The sequence below is a fragment of the Cynocephalus volans genome, chromosome 1, assembly GCF_027409185.1.
Source record: "Cynocephalus volans isolate mCynVol1 chromosome 1, mCynVol1.pri, whole genome shotgun sequence".
Taxonomy (NCBI): Eukaryota; Metazoa; Chordata; class Mammalia; order Dermoptera; family Cynocephalidae; genus Cynocephalus; species Cynocephalus volans.
This window is the reverse complement of record NC_084460.1, coordinates 94,722,675-94,742,700: the sequence shown is the minus strand read 5'-3', so window position 1 is coordinate 94,742,700 and position 20,026 is coordinate 94,722,675.

The following is a 20,026-nucleotide window of genomic DNA, read 5'->3' as shown; positions in this document are numbered from 1 at the left end:
AGAAACTTGACCAAAGTCACTCAACTATTATGCAATGGAGCCTGGATTAGAATCCAGATCCTGCCCACATCCAGGCAAGCAACAGAGTCAGATAACACCTGAAGGTCCTGAGATGGGGTCTTGGGCAGCCCTGCCCCTGCCTGCAACCAGATCCTAGAATGTACTTATTAGCCATGTGTGTTTCTTTGGGGTATGTGACTTATCTGCTCATGGCCTTCACCTAATTTTTGCTTAGATTTTTCTAATTCATTTTTAAGAGTTCTTTTTGCAATAAAGGTGTGTGTGTGTGTGTGTGTGTGTGTGTGTGTGTGTGTGTGTGTGTGTGTGTGTGTGTTAAAGTAGAGAGTAGAATAATGGTTACTGGGGGCTGGGAGGGGTGGGGGTGGGGGTGAGGATGAGGGGTGAGCTAATGGGGACAAAACTATGCTATCTACTCTGAGTCATTGTGCAGTATATGCTTGTATTGAAACAACACACTGTACCCCACAAAAATAAATAAAACTTAGAAAAATGAAATAAAATTTTCAATCCGAAAGTTAAAAAAGAAATTTTTTTTTCTAGACCAGGAAGACTTTCCCACCCTAACCCTTCCACAGCTGCACTTTAGTATTTTCTTATTATAGGAAAAACTATTCTCAAATTCTCAAGCTGCTTTGGTCCTAGCCCCCAGACTTCACTCCCTCAGTCCTTACCCTCTATCTTGATTGATGTCTCCATAATTGATCCAGTCTTCTAAGTCAGAAAGTGAGGAGTCAACTGACTAACAAAATCAGGACCTAAATTCTTATAGCTTTTGGGCAGACTGGTGTGGAAGACTTGACTGGTGCTAGCCCAGTATGTCAAAAAAGCAAATTAAAAAAAGGGGCCACACTTTCAAACCAAACCTACACTTTATATATATTCTTTGTAGGTATGATATAGTTCATTAACAACAAAACCTTGTAAATGCAATGTGGTATCCAGCATTGGATCTTCAAACAGAAAAAGGACATTGGAAGGTAAACTCATTAAATCTAAATAAAATCTGAAGTTTAGTTAATACTAATTGTTGGGAAAATAGAATAGTTTGGTCAGGGCCCTCGCTTTGGGTCCAGTTGGATGTGGTTTTAGCACATCCTTTGTAAGCAAATTGTGTGTGTGTGTGTGTGGTTAGTGCAGATGTGTGCCAGTGTATCTTTTAGTTTTATTGCTATTCTTGTATTTTTCTGAGAGAGAGAGAGAGAGAGAGTGTTTTAGTGAAGCAGGTGGGCAGGCATCTGCCTTAGGCATCTACCCAGTGCAGCCATGCTTTCCAACCTATGGCTTCCAAGGAACTTTTGACTGGTTACCCAGCTCATAGACCTGTGTGAAGGGGTCTGGTGAACCAGCCTGGCATGTGTGGGGTCTAGTGACCCAGCCTCGCATATGAAGGGTTTGTGACCCAGTCTGTGAATGGGCTTGAGGGGTCTGGGAGTGCCAGACCCAGCCCTAGCTCAACAATCAGCCCAGTTGGTACAGGATTACTGGCAGGTAAAAGAGCCCAACAACTAGCATGGTCATGTAGCTAGACAATTGGTGTCACAAACAGAATTAAGGGTGCTACAACTGGTGATGGTGACAGGATTTCAGACATTAGCCGTGGCTCCACAATTGACATAGCCGGGCAGTATTAAGAGCTCCACAATAATATACCAATTTTAATCTCTAAGTTTAGACAAATATAACATAGTTTTATGTAAGATTTTAAAACCAGAGGAATTAACAATAATTTACTGTATGATCTCAAATGGCAAGGAGAGGAGCTTAAATCTTATCTCAAAGAAATGATAAATTTTTGCAATGATGAATATGCTGACTACCCTAATTTGATCGTTGCACATTGTATACATGTTTTGAATTATACCTCTGTACCCATAAATATGTACAATCAATACTTTTCAATTAAAAAATAAATTACTTAAAAAAAGAAAAAAGTAATGAAGGTGTCAAATCCATAATCTAAGCTTCCACCTTAAGAAACTAGAAGAACAAGAGTAAACTGGGGCTAGCAGGTTAGTTCAGTTGGTTAGAGCCCTGTGTTATAGCATGAAGGTGAAGGGTTTGGATTCCCATACTGGACAGCCACCTAAAAAAAACTAAAATTAAAAAAAAAGGGGGTAAAAAAAAGAGTAAACTAAACCCATATCAAACAGAAGGCAGAAAATAATAAAACTAACAGCAGAAATCAAATTGTAAACAGAAAAACAATAGAGAAAATCAATGTATATCAATCAAATAAAAGCTATTTCTTTGAAATGATCAATAAAATCGATCAGTTTCCAGCCAACAAAGTGTTGACTACCCTTTGTTTTAGATTATTCTCCCCCCCACCCCCAGTAATGTCTGTATTGTAAATAACCTTGGAAGATACAGTGTCTCTTTCTAGAGCAAAGTGTAGTTATGTTCACTGTTCAATATAAAAGATTCTGGTGCCATAAGATTAATGTTCCTTTCCTGTAATAGAACCCATTGCAATTTCAGGTGTCATCTCTGGCCCTTCTTGTATTGATCTGTGTGAATTTGTGTCTAGGGAACTGGTGCAAAAATGCTGATACTTTGGCTACTGCTGTTGCTGTGAGGAATAAACTGAACTTCATTTCTGACTTAGGAGTCCTGTGTTTTATACCAGGATCCACAAAACTGTGGTAGCCTAACTTCTTAGATTGCAAGTCGGGTAAAATCTTTAGCTCTTCACTGTTCTTGACACAGAGTAACCAAGCTAAACCAGAGAGAAGACACAAATTACCAATATTAGGAATGAAAGAGGAAATAGTACCTACAGATTCTACTGATATTAAAAGAATAGTAAGGAAAGGTTATTAACAACTCCAAATCTGTAAATTCAACAACTTAAATAAAATGATCATACTTGGAAGATACAAATTACCAAAATTCCCTCAAGAAGAAATAGATAACATAAATAGTCCTGTATCTTTTAAGGATATTAAATTTGTATTTTTAAAACTTTCCATCAAAAAAAGCCTTCATGACCAGATTATTTCACTGATGAATTCTTCCAAAAATTTGAGGAAGAAAATAATACTAATTTCTTGCAATCTAGTCTAGAAAATAGAAGAACACAGCACTCTTCCCAACTTATTTTATGAGGCCAACATTACTCTGATACCAAAACCAGAAAAAGATATACAAGAAAAGAAATTGACAGACCAAAATCTCTAATCAACAAAGATGCAAAACCCTCAACAAAATTTAAACAGTTTCTAATCTAGCAATACATAAACAGGATAATAGATCATGACCAGATAGGATTTATCCCATGAATGCAAGGTGGATTAAACATTCAAAAATTAATCAGCATAATTCATCATATAAACAGCTTAAAGAAGAAAAAAACACATGATCAAATAAATAGATGAAAAAGAATCATTTGACAAAATTCAACATCATTCATGATGAAAACTCTCAGCAGTCAAGGAATAGAAGGTGTTATATTTTGAAATAGAGTATATATTTGATCTTCATCCAGTTCCTGACTTTTAAGTTCTAAAGTCTTTAGAATCTCCAAAGTGGTATCTTTTTGTATGCTAATAAGTTGACTGAGGCTGGAAAGGCCTAGCTAGCTTCAGGATGTGGGATGGTCACTGGAAAGACCAAAGCAGTCCCATCCTCGCCCCCCCAACCTTCAGGGAGGGAAGAGGGGCTGAAAATTAAGTTGATCACATGTGGTAATGATTTAATCAATCATGTGTATGCGTAATGAAGCCTCCATAAAAACCCAAGAGTCATGGGTTCAAGGAGCTTCCACGGAGCTGAACACGTGGAGGTTCCTGGAGGGTGGCACACCCAGGCAGGGCATGGAAGCTCTGTGCCCCTTTCCCCATTCCTCACCGTGTGTGTCTCTTCATCTGTATCTTTTGTAATATCCTTTACAATAAATGAGTAAACGTTTAAGTAAGCAGTTCTCTGAGTTCTGTGAACTGCTCAGCAAATTAATCAAACCCAAGAAGAGGGTTGTGGGAACCCCAGTTTATAGCCAGTTCATCAGAAGTACAGCGAAAACAACCTGTAGCTTGCAGCTGGCATTGGAAGTTGGGGGAATGGTCAGTCTTGGGACTGAGCCCTCAACCTATGGGATCTGACACTCTCTTCAGGTAGATAGTGTCTGAATTGAATTACAGAACACTGAGCTGGTGTCCACTGCAGAATTGCTTGCTTGCCAGTGTGGAGAAATCCCCACACATTTGGTCACAGAAATCAGTTTTCTGGTTGATTGTTGTGCTGTGAGCGAATAGAAAAAATAGTTTGTTTTTCCCCACTCTTAACCTTATAAAGGGCATCTACAAAAAAATCTACAGTTAACATCCTACTTCATGGTGAAAGAATGTTTCCCTGGGATTGGGAACAAGACAAGGATATCCATGCTCATCATTCCTATTCAACATCATACTGGAAGTCTTAGTCAATGCAATAGGTAAGAAAAGTAAATAAAAGGCATATAGACACATGAGAAAGAAATAAAACTGTCTTTATTCACAGATCATACAATTGTCTACATAGGAAATTTGAAAGCATCTATCTATAAAAGCTCCTAGAACTAATTAGTTTAGCAAGTTCACAGCATACAAAAAAAAAATCTTAAAAATAATTATATTTCTTGTACTAGCAGTGAAAAAACAGTACCACTTACTATAGTGCCAAAAAAATTTTTTTGGTATATATCTAGCAAAATATATGCAGAATCTGTATGCTGAAGTCTGTACGTGAATATTTGTAATCATTGAAAACTGGAAACATCCCAAATAACCTTAAACTGTGATACAAACTGTGGTACATTCATCTAATGGAATACTATCCATCAATAAAAAGAACAGATTATTTTTACATACAACAACGTGTATAAATCTCATGTGCATTATGCTGAGTGAAAGAAGCCAGAATGAAAAGACTACATAAAGTAGGTATCTGAGTTCATTTGGGCAGCTATAACACAATACTTTCAACTGGGTAATTTATAAACAACAGAAATTTATTACCCTCAGTTCTGGAAGCTGGGAAGCCCAAGCTCATGGTGCAACGGATTCCATGTCTGATGAGGGCCTGTTCTTCATGTATGGAGCCTTCTGTGTGTCTTCACACGGTGGAGAGTGCAAACAACCTCTCTCAGACCTCTTTTGTAAGGGCACTAATCCGTTCATAAGGGCTCCACTATCATGACTTAATCCCCTTCCCCAAAACCCCCGCCTCTTTTTTTTTTTTTTTTTTTTTTTTCTGTCTTTTTCGTGAGTGGCACTCAGCCAGTGAGTGCACCGGCCATTCCTATATAGGATCCGAACCCGCGGCGGGAGCGCCACCGCGCTCCCAGCGCCGCACTCTCCCAAGTGCGCCACGGCTCGGCCCAAACCCCCGCCTCTTAATGCTATCACATTTGGGATCAGGTTTCTTTCTCTCCTCCTCCTCCTCTTCTTCTTTTTTTAAGATGAAACATAATTGATTATAAATATTTGTGGGGTACAAAGTTGACTATCAATACTTGTGTACAATATGTGATGGTCAAGTCAGGATAGTTAGCTTATTCATCATTGCAAGGGATTAGATTTCAACAAATGAATTTTGGAAGGACACAAACATTCAGGTCACAGCCGTAGGATTCCATTTATGTGACATATAATGTCTAGAAAGGGCAAAACTGTAGGGACGAAGAACAGATCAGGGATTTTTCTGGTTTGGGGAGGAGTAGTGTGTGAGAATTTTCAGGGGGTTATGCGACTGTCCTATATCCTGATTGCAAAAGTGGTTACAAATTCTATGCTTTTTTTGAAACTTATAGACTGTGTATCAAAAAAAGTGAATTTTACTGTATGTAAATTTAAGAAACCAGAGTACATCAAAGACGTTAATAGGGAATTGAACTTGAAAAGGAAAAAAAAAAAAGAATTAAATATTTTGAAGTTTTGTAGTATTTGTTGAGAGGGGGAAACTTCATCAACTCAAGCATAAGAAGCACACACCAGCTGGCCAGCAAAGGAGCCAGCCCGACACCTGTCAGGGGGTCCCGAGATAGGGGCCGTGGGCCTTAGCCTCGCCCCTGCGCCACATCTAGGCCAGCAAACGAGCCAGCTGACGCCCCCCCCATCCCCATCCTGAGAGGGGCCAGCTCCGCCTGCGCCTGCAACCAGATCCTAGAATGTATTTATTAACCACCTGTGTTTCCTTGGCGTGTGTGAATTGCCTGCTCCTGCTTTTCACCAAATTTCTGATTAGATTTTTCTAATTCACCTTTAAGAGTTTTTTTCTTTTTTTCTTTTTTCTTTGCAACAAGGATGTTAATCTTTATGTGTTAAAAAAAAAAAAAATGTAGAGTAGAATAATGGTTACCAGAGGCTAGCAGGTATGGGGGTGGGGGGGAAGATTAGGAGTGAACTAATGGGGACAAAACTATGTTATTTACTCTAAGTGAATCATTGTGTGGGATATGCATGTATTGAGACAACACACTGTACCCCACAAAAATAAATATAAATAAAATTGAATTAAAAAAAAAGAAGTATATACATTCTTGCTCTGAAATAAATGATTTACCCTCATACTCTCACTATGCTTTACCTGGCTTCAATGTTTTTCAAGTTCAGCTCACTGAAAGTGTCTGGCAGTTGGCATTGCATACCTGGTCAGATAATTAAGCACTGTTACTTCCCTTTATCACAGCCTTGAGAAAGTCTGCAATTAAACATTTGAGAATGGTTTTTATTTTTTCTCTTTGATGTCAGCTTCTGATGACTTTTACTCCTCAGTTTTCCGTGGATTGAAAAATTATGGTTTGGGAAGACACTTGAAACATGTGACATTGGATTAATACCTTAAACCAGATAGTAGAATAAACTTCAAGTGGATCAAAGATTTAAATGTCAAAAAATGAAACTACAAGTACAATAAAAAAAAAAAGTGGTTCCTTTATAAATATTGAGTGGAAACGTTTCTCTCTCATTCAGAATTCAGAAGCCCTAAAAGAAAAGATTGACAAATTCAACTACTTATATGGAAAATTTCCTCGTAGCAAAAACATTAGAAGTCAAAAAACAGTGGCAAGCTGGGAAAAATATTTTCCACTTGTATCCCAGAAAAGGACTCAACTCCCTACGAGCTTCTAGAGATTGAGAGAAGCTCAAGAACCTGATAGAAAAATAGCAAAGAACGTAAATTTCTCTTTAACTTATATTAAGTTGCTTAACCTCATTCACAAATTAAAGCTGTGCTGAGATATCTTGAAGGAAGGGGAGCAAAATGGTATCATTTCTGTATAGGGGAATTTGGCAATATCTGGCAAATTTTTTGGATCCATACACACACAAAAAGACTGCAAAGCTGTTCATTGCAGCACTATTTGTATTAGCAAAGAGAATACTGGAAACAGTCCAAATGGCCATCTGTCAGAGAATGATTGAATAAAATATGGTATATCCACATAATAAAGTACTAAGCTGCTGTAAAAGGAAGAGGACTATCTCTGTATATTGCTATGAAATGGACTCCAGACATACTAGTAAGTGCAAAAAAACAAGACGGAGAAAATAATACATTACATGATATATGATACATTATATGCCACTGTTGTTTAAGGAGGAGATCTGTGAGTGTGTGTGTGTGTATTTTTGCTTTGCTTATACAGTCATCCCTTGGTATCCACAGGGGATTGGTTCCAGGACTCTCATGGACACCAAAATCCATGAATCCTCAAAAATATAATACCTAATATAAAATGGTACAGTATTTGCATATAATCTATGCACATCCTATTATATGCTTTAAATCATTTCTGGATTTCTTATGATACCTAATACAATGCAAATGCTATGTAAATAGTTGTTATACTGCATTGTTTAGAGAATAATGACAAGAAAAAGTCTGTACATGTTCAGTACAGACACAATGTTTTTTCAAATAGTTTTTAATCCGTGGTTGAATCCATGGATGTGGGACTTATGGATATGGAGGGCCAACTATATTTTTAAAAAGCCCAACAACAAAGGAAGCTGTGGTAAGCAGAATTCTAGGATAGTTCCAATATTCCATCCTCCTAGTATATATGCCTTGTATTATTTCCTCCCCTTGAGTGTGGGTGAAACTGAGATAGGAGGAGCTCAGTTTCCCTGGGTTTGGGTAACAGGCCACTCCCCTGGGTCTCAAACCACTCCCCTAGGACTCAAGCCCTGTCTTTGAGTCCTGAGCTATGGTGGCCTGTGGTACCTGTTTTCAATACCAGTGTGTAGAGATTGGGACCACAAGGAGCAGATTTATGTCATCTCAATGGCTGAGCATGCCCTAAAAGAGACCAATTGAGCATGTGCAAGGCTAGGTTACATAACTGAGAACCACTCCCTTAGTTAAATATTCATTAGATAGTATGAATATGTATTAGGGAGTGAAACTTACTATGACATAATAAATATGCTTTGTTTTAAGTCACTATTTTTTTTTATGCAGCAATAGAAACTAATACAGAAGCATAAACCAAAAATTTCAGAAAACTTGATAAAAAAAGGTGGAGTGGCAGAAGAATGAAACCTCTCTGTATATGTCTTTTATATAGTTTTGAATTTTAAATCATGTAAATATATTGTCTATTTAAGATAACATTTAATAAAGAAGAAAATGAAAACAAAATATTAGAACCCCAACTGAACATTGAAAAGTTTCTGAGTACAGTTAAGGGTGGCTGATATGCACAGATCTGCTCCTTTTTCTTAAGTTCTCTGAAATCTGCAGAATCTTTTACACATAATGATACAGCTCACATTCTGTGCCCCTTTGTGTGCCCCAAAGCAGTTCCTCAAGAACAGGATGTACTGACTTCCAAGTGGAGGAAGAGTGAATGTGGAGGTGAGTTCTTAGCATCCTTTTGAGGAACACGCAGAAGAGGACATGGAGAGAAAGAGTGTGTTGTATTTCTCCCTCCACCTTCTGGAATGAATCCCCTCAGCCACCTGCAGGTCACTCTCAAAGAGCCATGTTCTTATACTGACTATGCTTTTGAAATAGTTTGGTAGCATTTATCCAGTTATGAATATGAGCAATAGGGAAGAAGTCAATGGAGAAAGGGTAATTTAAAACAAAGTTCCACAGAAAAATAATGCATAGCAGGACAACTATACAAACAAGAACAGTGTCTCTGTCAGAGACAGGTGAGAACAAGTCAGAACAGGTAAAGATATAGACAAATTTGGAGGTTGAGAGGAGTTTAAAGATCAAGATTCTTGGCTGCAAGTACAGAAACACCACTCAAACTATGTTAAGTAAAAAAGAAAATTTATTAGATTATGTAATTGAAAGTCCCACAGTATGATGGCTTTAAGATAGGTAGATCTAGGAGCAGTAGGACGCCATTCAGCACCAGGTCTGCTTTCCTCTGGATTTTTCTTATACAGGCTTTTCCTTTCTGGGGGATGATGGGGCTTACAACAAGCACCAGGCTAAGTTCTTTACAGATTATCAATCTCCAAAGCCAAAGAAAAAAATTTCCCCTAATCATTCTGACAAGGGTTTTGTTGGTCTGGCTTGGTTTACATGCCCATCTCTGCTCCATTTACTGTGCACTGGCTGGCCAGGCCTGGGTCACATGCCAAGCTTTGGAGGAGATTAGAGCCAGCCCATGGGAACTGCATGAACTAGAGATGAGAGAAGAACTGTTCCTCCCAGGAAAATTGGGATGTAATGGATCTGAGTAGGTAAAAGCAACATTGGCCTGCCCACTCTAAGGGGGAGGTTCAAGGACTATATACGTGATCAGTAGAAAAAGAAGAAGGCTAATGATTCATCCTTAGGGTGTGAGGAGAAATTATGAGGAAGGCATATTAAGAAGTTAAGTGGGAGGAAAACATTTGGCATCAATGCAGTGGGAGTCTACAGAGATTAGTAAAATAATTACTGAGCCAGCCCCAAGGGGCCAATTAAAATTATATAGCATGGATTTGTCATTAAACCATTAACCTCAGTTTTCAGGTTTTCAGTGGACCCATAGCAGGAGGGAAGAAAGGACATTTTACTGTAGCTTTCCTGAGGCTGGGAATTGGCTTAAGAGGGGGCAGAAATCATGTGACAGCTAAGTCATGGTTACGATTCCATCCAGGCTAAGGCATGACCCAAGGGAAAGTAGATGGTGGCTGGTGGACCAAGAATGGGGATAGATTAAAAGACTGATGGCCGTAAGGCATATAAAAAGTCATTTTAGCAAGAGGGATAGCATGTAGATGATGAAGGACAGGTTATGTGGAGGTACAAGTTACACAGATGGAATAGAGACAGAAGGTGTAGATGGAGTCAGAGCTGGCTATCAGGGTACTGCTTCAGGTTGGGTTCTCTGGGGAGCAGTTTCTGAGATGGAGTTGGGAATGCAAAAGGCTTCTTGCAAAGTAACACCAGTGAAAGGAAGGGAGAGGAAGTAGAATTGGGCAGGGGGAGACAACAGACCATGATGCAGACCTGACTGACTCTTTGACCTCCCAACCAACAGCTCCAGGGCAATGAATGACCATTAGAGGAGTCCTGCATTGGGAGGGAATGGCTAGGCCCTTGAACCACCATCTTTCTTAGTCATTGGCTTGGAGCCACCCGAAAAGAGCATGAACTCCTCTTGAAATCTGAGGCAGACTCTGAAGGAGCTAACAGCCAGAGGCTATCTAGTCACTTTGTGCATTCCCCTGGTATGGGTAGAGTTGGGCATATGACCTAAACTGGTCCATTTAGACATGATTAGAGACTTCATGATTAGAGACTTCCCCACCTTCCTATTCCCAACACACACACACACACACACACACACACACACACACACACACACACACACACACACACACACAAACACAAACACACACTCTCTCTCTCTCTCTCTCTCTCTCTGGCACAACAGCAAGGAAGAAAGTGAGAATGTGGAGCAAGTTGCTCCTGGCAGCCACTCTATATTTGAGGGGGACCAGACTTAGATTACGTTTAGAGTGTGGACCTGCTTAATCATGCAGCCCTGAAATCTGATCTACCCTTAACAATTCTTGTTACATAAAATAAATGCCCTAATCAGTTAAGTAAGCCTGACTTGGGAGTTCAGATCATTGTAGCCAAAAGCATCCTAACTAATACAATGGTATTAGAAAAGTTATCAGAGTAATTAACCTGGGTAGAGAGGCCTAGGGTAATGGCAGAGGAAAAGGTGGAGGGGTGGGTTTTGATTAGCATCATGGAGTAAAGTGTCGGACTTTTCTTGAAGCTGGTAGACAGCGATCCGGGCAAGGGGCAGTGTAAAAAGAGGGCAGAAATTTTAAAAGAAGGGTACTGTAAGTAGTTAGAAAACATACAGTGTGATTAAAAACATGGCCTCTGGGCTCACAATGCCTTAAGTTCAAAATTCTGGCTTTGCCATTTAATAGCTGTATCACCTTTGGCAATGCAATCTCTCTGGACAACAATTTCTTCATCTGCAAAAGGATGGTTGTAAGGATTGAATAGGATAGTAGTTAATCATGTACCTAGTACATGTTAATGCTCAGTAATTATTACTTTTAAAAAAATGCATCAGATTAATGTAGACTGTTTCTCAACTAAAATCACACAGTTAAACAAAAACTATACCTATTTTGTATCCAGAAGAAAGTTTAAAGGATTGTGAAAGAAGAGCTAAAAATGCGGGAACTGGGAAAGAGAGCAAATTTATCATAGTGGTTCAATTTTGTCTCTCCTGTCTGTGGTTTGGGAGTTGAGAAACACCGGCTCAGAAGCAACATGGGGATGGAGGAAGATCCCTTCCTTTGTGAACAGGGGAGGGTGGGACTGAGGGGTGTGTGTGGGGTGGGGAAGGAGGTGACAGTTGCAGTCAGTGGGCTGGAGTGTCATGCAAATGGAAGGTAGAGGGATGCGTGACAAACGAGGAGACTGAGTTTTGGAAGACTTTATAGACCAACCATATCCAGAGTTCCAAAGGGGTCAAGATGACAGCCTGGGGCTTGGCTCAGGCCCTGGTAGAGAACACCTACCCTGACGTCAGCGATCAGCAACAGCCTAAAGAAGGGTATCATATCTTCCACTTCCAGCAAATGCATTTTGTTTTTCCAACTGTGTTCAGACTGTGCTGATATGCACGGCTGAAACATGTACTCCCCTTGTGTCTGCAGTAGGCAGGACCATGGGCCCAGCTACCGGGGAAGGAAGGCTTTCTCTCCTTTTCTCTTCACGGGGCCTGTTGTTAATGTGCTGCCAGGTCACTAGCAGTTTGTAATCATGTTTGTGTCTGCTGTGGCGAGTTCCCCAGGGAGATACGAGGAATTCCGGAGACAGTGGTGCTGCCCAGCTGTGTGTGTCCAGAGGTCACTGCACTGCTCTGTCTGGGGTCAGAGAAGTAGAGAGAAGAATCGGGTGGACATGGAGTGCCGGCATGAGAACGTTTGCCAAGATCAAAATGTTCCCCATTTCTGTGAGCAGATGAGATCTTGGAACCTGGAATCACACAGTCCCAGTTCCAGCAGGGCTTCTGGCAACAACCCCAGTGTCTTCAGCTACAGACACCACCTCTGCAAGTGCCAAGAAAAGCAAACAGGCCCCAGATCTCCTTTTGCACCAACTGGAAAGAAGCCCACAGCAGAGGAGCTGAGCTGTGAGGACAATCTTCCCATAGCCCTTAATGCTCCGCCATCCTTCCCCCTTCTGAATCAAACAAACAAACAATGCCTGTAATAAAATTTGCAGGTGTGTTTGGTTTATATTCCAGGATTCTCTTTTTGTCAAATTCCTTATAGGATGTTGGGATAAATGGTGAATAAAGCTGGATAATGCAGGATGTCCTAGACATTTCAGACCGAAAAGGAGGGGAGGGAAACTTGGAAAAGCAAAGATTTCATGCCACCCTCAGGAGCTGGTTCTTTTTAGTAGCCTGGGGTGGTATCACTCAAATAACCCTCCAGACAGCCCTTGGGAAATATATTCCAAGTTGCTCTTCCTAGGGATGGGAGTGTGAGTGGGGATACAGATGTTTCTGTAAAGGTTAAAGAGCAAGCCTTAAAGTGGCACCATTAATCCCAGCCATCGAAGATCAGTGACAAGACCGGAAATCCATTTGGGGGAAAAGCTTAAGGAGCAGAAAAATAGAATTAATAGTATCAAGAATGACAATAGTTACCAAGGAGATGAAAATGTCCATAGTTTACTGCAGAAAAATGTGAGTCATTGGGAGCACACAGGAGAGGGAAATTTGAGATCTGTGGAGTCTGATTTCCAGAGACAGTCTGGGGGCTGATGGTGACACATCTTCAGGTATTCCCAAGGCTTTAGTTTTCTGATTAAACGAAGTTTAGTCCATTTCCAGTTGGTTGCCAATTTTCTAGATTAAGATTAACCAATGAATATTGGTCATATTTAGTGTATGAGGCATTGGATTTCCTTTAGACTATTCCTAAAACTAATCCTCCTCCATGAGCCCTGGGTACCCTTTCTGCCTTGTCTCTCCCCTCTTCTAATTTGCCCTCTACACCCATCATACTGAGCTATCCAAAATACTTAATGATTAGGGAATTTTTCAAACATATAAAAATATGTAGAGAGAATATCCCAAAAGGCCATTCCATCTGTCTCTCAGCTTTAACAATTATCAACATTATGAATGTTCTTCATTGTCTCCCTTCTTTCAAAGCAGATCCCAGATATTATATCCTTTTCACCATTAAACATAATTTCTACTTTGTTACTTCTGTTCAAAATCCACATTTCTCTGTTTTAAAATTTTTATTGTGAAATACACATATGAAAGATTGTTTAAAATGCATAGGAATGCTTAATATAACACAAAAAAATAAAACAAATACTCATGAACCCACCTCCCAGACTAAGAAATATGTGGTACATTGATTCTTTTTCAAAACACAGACACCGTTTGACTTGCAATTTCTACCATGATGATAAACTAGAATGGATTCTTGACTCCCTTCCCTAAAGTCAAACTGTGGGAAGTGAGGACATCATTGCTGCTGGTGTCATCCCACGAACACTGGAATCTCAGTTCTGCCACATCCACCCTCCTAATCAGACTGCCCTTGGCTCTGTGCATCTTCCCCTCAATATGTAAAAATCCTGGTGGAGCATCTGATTGGCCAAGCCTAGGTCACATGACTGTGCCCTGATTGCTAATGAGTTGGGAAAGGGAATCTGCTCCCCTGTTGGGGCCCTGCCTCCATTCATATTTTATTTTCCCCAAATGTGTATGGGTCTTAGGTGCTGAGCACAAAAATGATAAAAATCCATCATACCAAGTTAATTGTCTCCATCTTAGGTCAGTCTTCTGAGTTCCAGTTGGTACGTCCAGCATCCTACTTGTCAACTCCACGTGCTGTCTCAGACTCAACTCAGCATGTTCAGCTCTGAGCCCATCAGCTTCCTCCCAAATCCTCTTCCTCCTCTATTACTTTACTTGGTGAATGGCACTGCCATCCCCCAGTTGCCCACATTGGAAACCTGGAAGCCATGCTGGAATTCCTTGATATGTTCCATATTTAGTCTTAACATCTTTTGACTGTATCTCCCGCCCACTGCCTTTGTCTCCAGCTCTACTTTCTTTGCTTAATTCATGCCCTATCCTCCTTCACTTGAGGTAGACTTGTCCTAATTTGGATTTCCCCAAAAGCAGATTCTGACAAAAAGATTTGTGAGCAAGTAATTTATTTGGGAGTTGAAGAGGACAAGCATAGGCGAGTGGGGGAGTGAGAAAAGGAAGGAAAAGCAGCTAAAGGGTCTGTTATCAAGCCGGCTACCACCGTGGGCGACTGGAGCTTGATCCCCAGTGGGGCACAGCACATGCCCCAGAGGTGTACACCAGCTCCCTCGTCACTGGTTGAGGGTGTTGCTGGGCCATTAATTCTCTGACACTTCAAGCTGTCCATAGGCAACAAAGTGGGCTCCAGCAGCAAGAGAAAGCTCTCAGGTGACGAAATGTAGATGCTGGCAGTCGGAGGACTGGTGGTGTGGCAGTGAAGTCCTAAGAATGGGGACACTGGTGGCACATGATATGGGCATTCTAACTATCTTCCCTGGATATATTGTACCCTTCTCATTAACCCAATTTTCTATTTTTCATCCAGAGTGAAATTTCTCATGTTGAAATCTGATCATGTGATGGTCCCGCTGAAGATCTTTTAAGGATTTCCCAAATAATTTAGCAAAGCTTACAAGATCTTTCCTTCATCATTTGAGTCTTGCTTACTTCTTAAGCCTGATCTCTTACTACCTTTTCTCTCTATCCCCTCACAAATACTATATTCTGTGCTTATCAACCCATTTGCAGTTCCCAGAATGTGGCACAATCTTTCCTGCTTCTCTCTCTCTGCATATGCTGTCTCGACCCTGGAATCCCTCTCCCCAATCCTCTGCTGGCTCCCTCCAGGCCATATATGGGGTTGCTGAGCACGTGGGGCTCCAGGTCCGTTACCAAAATTCAATCAGAGCCCAGAGAGAGATAGAGAGAGAGAGGAGCAGAGGTATCTATATATCCCTATTCATATATCTGTGTATGTGTTCCTTATAAGACTTTGCTCTGAAAATGTGTTCTGCTGCAAATAAAATAAAAATAGAATTTGAAATGACTGAATTACACTATCAGAATACAGTGCCATCAAACATTTGAATCACATAAATAACTCCCTTAGTTCAAATTCCTCACTGCTCACCAAGCAACCTTCTGGTTATAATTTAATGTAAATATTAACTACCTACAGAGAAAGTGTAGGTGCTGTGGTCTGAACATTTGTGTCCTCTCAAAATTCATATCTTGAAACCTAACTCCCAAGGTGATGGTATTAAGAGGCAGGCCTTTGGGAGGTGACTATGAATGGGATTAGTGCCCTTACAAGAGGCCTGAGGGATCTGTTTGCCCCTTTTCACCATCTATGGAGTTGAGACCAGCCCTCACCAGACAAGGAATCTGCTGGTGCCTTGATCTTGGACTCTGTAGCCTCCAGAGCTGTGAGCAATACATTTAAATTGTTTATAAATTACCCAGTCTAAGGTATTTTATTATAGCAGCAAGAATGAACTAAGACAATAGGTCATGTCAAAATGAGTATTCTTTTGTGCGTCATGGTCATATTTCTTATTCAAATGATAAGCAGTGTTCTGATTTACATATCAGTACCCTGGACATTTGGTTATCATGAAGTAGTCTCCTTTAGTCTAATAATTCTGGTGCACTGTGGAGATCAAGTTTTTTATCTGTAAAGCCAAGGACTGTACCTTTAATTTTGTGATGTCAGCAAGGTAATACCCACCTGTCAGGCAACTAGCCAGCTGGTCCTCTTCTGGCAACACCACCTGTTATCCTTTTTATGGTGCATTGATTCAGGCCTAACTAATTGTTGTTGATTTATTGATTTCTGAAGCCATGTTCTAAACATAGCATCTTCTATAGCCAAAAATGTTGCCAATAACCGTCAGAGGACATTTCTTTGTGTGTATGACTTTTCTGTGAGTGGTAACATGTGGAACTTAGCCATGAACATCCTCTCATTCAGTTTCCCCTTTGACCTACATATTTTTGAGACTGCTGACTGGACAGGATGCACTGTTGAAAAGAATTTATCTTTGGGTAATATGAAGACTAGGTGATTCTCACAGACTGACTCTGTGGCCTTATCCAGCAAGCCAGCCTAGGCAAGACAATTGAGTCCTCAGTTCAGAATAGAAGGATTCTAATTTGTTTTTCAGGAAAATCTCACGCAGGAGAAAATGTGGAAAAAGATTAGCCTTTTGTGATTAAGTGGTTCCATAAGAATATTTAATAAGTAAATACTTTTTTTTTTTTTTTCCAAAAAAGAAAGTTATCTGGGTAATTGTTTTAGGTTAGTAATATGTGGTTCTGTGCACTCATTTTGTGCATGCTGAAGAATGTCTAAATAAAATGTCACCCATCAATAGTTAAATTTTAGTTCTCAGTTATGTCATTAGCTCTATGTTATCTACCCTAAGTTTTGTGCTCTTAAGCATATTAAATAAGTCTCCAACTAAACACAGCTTAGGAAATTATTCTGGACAGATCATTACCCCTGTCAATTAAATGTGGAACAGAAAACATATTGAACATTTGATTTGCGACAACCAATTTGATGTTCTGTATCTTGGTTGAACAAACAAGAAGTGATTCACAATTTTATTTACGGAGTCTAGCTACCTTTCTGAAGAGATAACACTAAGCAGATAAAACTCTCCCACTTATCCTCCATGCTCTTTCCTTTCCCTCGGGCTGGATGGTAGCCTGTATAATGACAGAGCCACAATATGGAGAAACCTAGGTCCCTGAATACCATTTCATGTTCACGTAAGAAAAATCACATGAAAATGAAGTAAATAGACATTAGGAGTCTAGTATACATGTGTTGTAGCTATCTTTACCTGGAGAAAAAGTCTGGGGTCAAGTCTGGGAGGGGTTTGTGCTGAGACAAAAGAGGGAGTAAAACAGGAAAGATGTTGAAATCTGTGAAAGGGTTACACTGAACTTGCTTGTTGAAGATCTTAGGAGTATTGGAGATTCGTTTCACAACAGACTTGGGTCAAAGTCAGTGAAAACAATAAACCATTCAGTGCTGTGTCCAGCTTGTCATCATGACTGGCATTGCTGCCAGGAATAAACCTGGATTAGAAAATTGTGGCTCTCTGGGTGATCTGTGTAGGTTGGTTTGGGGTTGTGGCATTTGTGGGAGCTACTGCCTAGATAGCAATCCTTGCTCCTTATTATTGATCAGGATAATTGAGTCCACTGAAGGGTATTGGAAGTAAAACAGGGAGTCAACAGTATGTTTTCCTATAAAAAATTTAGCCGCTATCCTATTCAAGGACACATATTTTCAGTCTTTTGCTAGTACAAACAGTGTTGCAGCTCAACATTGTTTGAACATTAATATATTCAATTATATTAATGTAATAAATATATTAATATTAATAACAATAATAAATATATTAATATAGCCATTAATATAGTAATATGTTCAATAACCTTGAACATTAGTATATCTCTCTGCATGGGTATATGAGTGTTTCCGAAGGTAAATTTCTGGAAGAGAAATGTATTTTGTTCTTTTTTATGATTACTTTTTACTTTTATTTTTCTTAACCATTCAATATTTTAATAGTTTTTTTTAAAGCCAATAAAATTATGTATTAGGATCTTTAGGCAGCAATAGAAAGTTGAAAATTTTTTTAAAAAACAAAACAAAAGGAAATGTTATTGTCTTACATAAATAATCTAAAAGTATGATGGCTTCAGGATTGATAGATCTAGAGGCTCAACATAGTCAGTGATTGGAGTTCTCTCCACCTTTCCATGCCAGTGTCAGTATGTTGGCTGTCTTCAGGCTAGCTCACTTCATGGTGGGAAGGTAGTTATAGCAATTATAGGCTGCATCCATACAAGACAACCTCCAGGGGACGCTAGATGGTCTCTTCCTTGTGCTTCTTTTTAAGACTGAGATGATTCTTCCCAGTTGCTTCCCAGCTGACTTCCCCTGAAATTACACAAACGCATGCCCGATCAGTCATTGTGAGGGGACTGAGACCATTGTGATGGTCTTAGATCACTCAGGATTCATTCTCTGGTTGGGCAGGGCCAACCTCCCCTGAAGCAGGAGGCCTGGAGAGGAAAGCAGATAACGTTCTTGTAAGCAACCAAGGTTCTATAAGAAGAAAAAGGAGGAGTAGTTGTTGGCTAGAAATCTAACAGTGACTATTAAAAATAATGATGGTTAGTCTTCTTTCTGAAAAATCTGTTATCCTTAACATGCATAGAATTGGATTTCTTACCTATTTTGAGTAATACTTTTATCACTTTTTTCTGTGTATTACTGAAATGCTGACAACCACACACAACTTTAGAGATATATTCAAAATAACAATGCTATTCAGCTTAAGAGATTAATACCAATAATGAGATTTAGGAGATATTTTTAAAAATTGTCCTTGTTGTTTTGAAACCAAGTCACTAAATCTCAGTTATAATAGTCATAGCTAAAAGAAAGACCAAGTTTGTGTAAGAGAAATCTTGTTTAAACTTTGCAAACTTTAAACTCTGCTCATTTAAAATAGAAATACCTTAATCTACTTGTCTGCTAACTCATACGAGTATTGTATTGGCCAACTCATATTTTAAAATACTAATTTGGCTTTGAAGATTTATTCAGACACTTTGGAGTAGACACATGCTGCACATTAATTAAACTGAACTTAGGGACAGCTTATTGGCTTCATAATAGGTTCAAAATTTAGATGCCGTTTTTCATTATGGCTGCAGGTTCCAATCACTGTTCATCTGAAACTGTAGCTAATTTCACCCCTGGTTTTAATATTTCAAAGGCATTAATTACCTAAATGAAAGAGAGAAGGAGACATTGGAGACTTGAAAGTGCAATAGAAACAGCTGAGGTAGGATGTGTTTGGAAAATTTTCCAAGTCAGAGTGCTTTGCATATTAAAATTAATTCATTTTAAAATGCCCATGTACACTAAGACGGTCCTGAAGATTTAAAAAATCAGTATTTCCGGTCCAGTGGTTTGTTCTAAATGCTAGACCTATATTTCCTGCTCCCTGATGTTTTTTCCCCTTGGCTTGCCAGGGAGTATAGTTATTACTTATTAATTAATTATTATTATTATTGTCTCCAACCTTCCAGTCCCTCTGCCATCCACTATTGTGTATTGTCATCAGCTTGTTTAGTGCCCACATTATACCCAGATGCCCAAGCCTGAATCCCAATGTCATTTCAGATTCTTCCTTGCCCCTCACCAAAATCAGCCAATTGTTTACCTATGCCTTGGGCATTACACCTTCTAAATGTCACTAAAATAATTTATTCTCTGTAAAAGACACTTGCACTCTTTGCCTGCTTTGTTTAATCCCAGTTTTCCTTTGGAGAACTTCTTTCCTGATCTTAGTTCAAGTGGTATGGGCAGTGCTCCAGAGGTGGACATGGAACCCAGTCTTGTCCAATCAACATGTCCCATTTTCCAGTCCATGGTGATAGGTCAGAGTGACAGAC